Below are 4,483 nucleotides of genomic sequence, written 5' to 3' on the forward strand. Positions count from 1 at the left end.
GGAAATCCCATAAAGTTTTCACATGGATTTAAATAATGTTGAAATACTTTTCATTGTTATGTAACAACTCAAAATGTTACGTATTGTAACAATAATGGAAATCTAGAGACGTCACTATGCCAAAATCAAACAAAATGTATTGGTCCAAAATATGTATTAAATAAGGGATATTTTTTTTATCAATATGTACAAACAAAGGGCAGCAGCAGGAATTTGACCATTAACAAGAACATAAAGCATGAAATCCCATGCTGCAACATATCTACTCACTACTCCCCACTTCCGACACAGTTGTATAGTCTCTTCACTGAAATGGGTACAACACTGTGGTCGTTGATCCCCAACACAAATCTTTCAATAAAAATAAGAGTTTTTCTCAGTTCCTTTGCGTACTGGACAGCAAAAACAAAATATAGTGACATTAATGCACTCATAGCATATGATATGTCCATGCTGCTGTCCTCAGTCAAAACCTGTATACCATCCAGGTATAGGGTTATCCTTTGTGCCTGCAAAGGGTTCCCCTCATGTGTGTTATGGAACATGATTGCTGGAGTAGGCACGCTTGAATCCTATGCAATAAAAACAGATACATGTCAGTAAATAAAACCTGCTGTGAAAACTGCAAAATGACTCAATGTTGCCATAATATGGATAATGCCAATTTCTAAATCTTGACCTTAAATGCAGTATTTACCTCAGTAGAATTGCTGCGTCCCTAATGAGTCCTGAGGAAATAAAATTATTCCGTAATATTTGTTGTTTTCAGAAATACAGATTGTGGCTCCTATAGATACACATATAGGCCTAGATACCTCGTCTTACTGAATCATCCAGGCAGACATTGATTGCCCTCTGGCAGCAGTCCTTTAGGTCACACATAGATGCTCTTTGAACCATCTTCGTTGCCATTCGATCCAGCTCTGTGACCATTCTGCAATCAGCTTCTACAAGGAATTGCTCCTTCATCTCCAACAGAGGGATAAAAAGTGTCATCTCAAAATACTTGATGATCATAAATGAAATAATACACTTACAATTAAGATACCAACTATTTTAGGAATCTTCAGTGCGGTACACTTTTCGATGATTTCCTCTGCCTTGGCAGTTGCCATGAAGGTCTTTCGGTATGCGTAGGTTCGTCTCATTCTCTCCCTTAAAGAGTTCAGATCTGGGTGTACCTTAAGCATCTCTGTAGAAATTTCATTGATATGAGCGTCAATGCTCCTTTCATCCTCTCTACATTCTTCATTCTCGTGAGCCTATATGCATTCAAGAAAAATGACAGGCAATATAGTAAGAGGTAACCATTAAGATGAGGTGTACATGTTTTTTAAAAAGTTATATAATATGGAAGAATCATCCTCTCTGTAACTTTCGTCTTGTGTTATCTTTCTGCTACCACTATGTTGGAGACCGAGCTCAAGCCCAGTCTCCCTGCTCCTCCTTCCCGCACATTTGTGTGTGCTCAACATGGATGTATTAGATCCAGGGTGTTCACCAGCCCACTCATCCCTCTAAAGACGAGCTGGATGGCGACCGCAACGCCGCTACCGACAATGTTAAAGCTCCTTCTAACATTGACAATTTATACTATAATATTTCATTAAAATAACAACTACGATAACCTTTTTAGGATGATTTAAGATTAATTGTACAGATACATTGTAACCTATTTTGTTATGGCAGCTCTCAGCAGAGCTTTGTCAGGTATTGTATTGTGTGACCAGGAGCCACTGCATGACAGAGAGCGACGGTCAGAGGCCATTCACCATTTCCCCTGCTGGACAAGACAGTATGAAGTTTCTGTGAGAGCTGCCATAACAAAAATAGGTTACAATATAATTCATCACTGGTCAGAGCAGACATCTCAGTGCTAGGACAAAATGTGAGCACGAGGAGAATAAATCTGAACATGAAAAGGAGCTGTATCACTGAAGAGGAATGCAACCATGCTCTCAAACTGAAAATCCACACACTTGATTAAGGATAGGATGATTTTTCCATATGTTTCCAAAGACTCAAATATCATAGCACCATATTACTCATACATACAGTGGGCCTGTTGATGTGGAGAAGCTGGCTTGGTTGACCCGGAAAACTACGCTTCCTTCCAGATCCTGCCACAGCAAATTTTGCACGCATTTGTTGCACCTTTGAGTCACCAATAAGGGGTCGCCTTTCCTTTTTGAATTTGTTTTTTAATGAGTCACGTAAAGCATCCTGCAACCAAGACATGGGTGTTAGAGTAGCTATATCCTTACAATGGACCTGAATGTGAACATATACTAACAGCCTAATTTTGTGCTTACTCACATGTCCTGAACCAAATTTCTCCCGAATGAAGGGATACTTGCATGTGAACCGGCTTAAAATCTCTGTATATTGTTTGGCTGAGGGATACCTTTTTTCTGGGGGGGGGAGTGTTGAAGAGTAAGTGTATGTATTCTGATACGTCTGTAAAAAGTGGCTTATAATCTCAACTAAAAGCTACAATGTGCAGTAATTGTCCATAAGAATTATAAAGGAACCTACATAGTTTTGTTGCTGAGGGTGTCATATAGAGCTTGTATAAGAACAGATTTAATCTTGGTTCTCTGAGGGGCCAGAAGCTATGGATCCTTCGCATCAAGTGCAGGGGTCACCAACCTTTTTGAAACCAAGAGCTACATCTTGGGTACTGATTAATGCAAAGGGCTACCAGTTTGATACACACTTAAATAAATTGGCAAAAATAGCCAATTTGCTCAATTTACCTTTTAATAAATAAATCTTTATATATATTTAAAAAATGGGTATTTCTGTATGTCATTCTGTCGTGCATTTTTTTTCTTCTTACGGAAGGTTTTTTGTAGAGAATAAATGATGAAAAAAACACTTAATTGAACGGTTTAAAAGAGGAAAAAACACGAAAAAAATGAAAATAAAATTTTGAAACAGAGTTTACGGTATCTTCAATTTCGACTCTTTAAAATTCAAAATTCAACCGAAAAAAATGAAGAGAAAAAACTAGCTAATTCGAATATTTTTGAAAAAAATGTAAAAATATTTACGGAACATCATAAGTAGTTTTTCCTGATTAAGATTATTTGAGAATTTTGATGACATGTTTTAATCTGTATTTATTTAGAACACATAACAAATTGGACCAAGCTATATTTCTAACAAAGACAAATCATTATTTCTTCTGGATTTTCCAGAACAAACATTTTTTGAAAAATTTGAAAGACTTTCAAATAAGATTTAAATTTAATTTTACAGATTTTCTAGATTTGCCAGAATAATTTTTTGGAATTTTAATCATAAATTTGAAGAAATATTTCACAAGTTTCTTCATCGAAAAAACAGAAGCTAAAACGAAGAATTAAATTAAGATGTATTCATTATTCTTTACAATAAAAAAAATACATTTACTTGAACATTGATTTCAATTGTCAGGAAAGAAGAGGAAGGAATTTAAAAGGTAAAAAGGTATATGTGTTTAAAAATCCTAAAATCTTTTTTTAAGGTTGTATTTTTTCTCTAAAATTGTCTTTCTGAAAGTTATAAGAAGCAAAGTAAAAAAAAAAAAAGAATTTATTTAAACAAGTGAAGACCAAGTCTTTAAAATATTTTTGGGGATTTTCAAATTCTATTTGAGTTTTGTCTCTCTTAGAATTAAAAATGTTGAGCAAAGCGAGACCAGCTTGCTAATAAATAAATACAATTAAAAAAAATAGAGGCTGCTCACTGGTAAGTGCTGCTATTTGAGCTATTTTTTAGAACAGGCCAGCAGGCGACTCATCTGGTCCTTACGGGCGACCTGGTGCCCGTGGGCACCGCGTTGGGGACCCCTGCCTTAGGGTTTTTGGGAAAACAAACTGCAGTGAAGCACTAGCTGTTTGCTCATCATGAGGTCTGGGAAATATGGAAAGATACAGACATGTGATAGGCTGAGCTTTGTGAAGTAGCACTGAACTTACTGGAACTAGTATTGAGACATAGTTTCTCCCAGCAAATGACTAGAATAGCAGTATATTCACAGCATTTTACCTGGTTTCATCTGTTGTTGTTGATGAAGATGAAGACAAAGATGACAACGACGATGACGATGACTTCAGGTCTTGAAGGCACCTAAGGAACTGAGCTTGTCTTTTTTTTTGAGGGGAACAATCTCTCCATCATCCTCTCAGTTACTAATGTGAGGGTCGCTCCATCAATGTCATTCTCTTCAAACCAAAAGAAATAAAAATTATTATTTCATAAGAAAAGAAAACAAATGACATTATTCTATGTAGTGTTGTGTTTTGCTCACTCTGTGTTAGTCTTCTAGGACGCCATGGCCTAGTGGTTTGTGGTGCAGAGTGATAAACAGGTTGTCTTAACATCTGTATATGCATCTAGTGGATGGAAATCTGCTTCATTCCCTGGTTTGAAGGCAACCCACTTCCTTGTGTTTTGGACACAGTACGCAAGAAGGTGATCCTCAAAATGTGTTGACGTA

At 36.5% G+C, this 4,483-nt stretch overlaps 1 long non-coding RNA gene across 1 annotated transcript; it reads right to left on the reverse strand.

Annotated features, from left to right (window-relative positions):
• Positions 1-1,090: 1,090 nt before the first annotated feature.
• Positions 1,091-4,171, reverse strand: LOC133557046 (uncharacterized). Its single transcript, XR_009807663.1, has 3 exons — positions 4,033-4,171; positions 2,056-2,223; positions 1,091-1,262 (listed from the first exon to the last, which is right to left on the reverse strand). It is a non-coding gene; the product is annotated as an uncharacterized LOC133557046 (long non-coding RNA).
• Positions 4,172-4,483: the final 312 nt, after the last annotated feature.

The sequence above is a fragment of the Nerophis ophidion genome, linkage group LG08 (assembly GCF_033978795.1).
Source record: "Nerophis ophidion isolate RoL-2023_Sa linkage group LG08, RoL_Noph_v1.0, whole genome shotgun sequence".
Classification (NCBI taxonomy): Eukaryota; Metazoa; Chordata; class Actinopteri; order Syngnathiformes; family Syngnathidae; genus Nerophis; species Nerophis ophidion.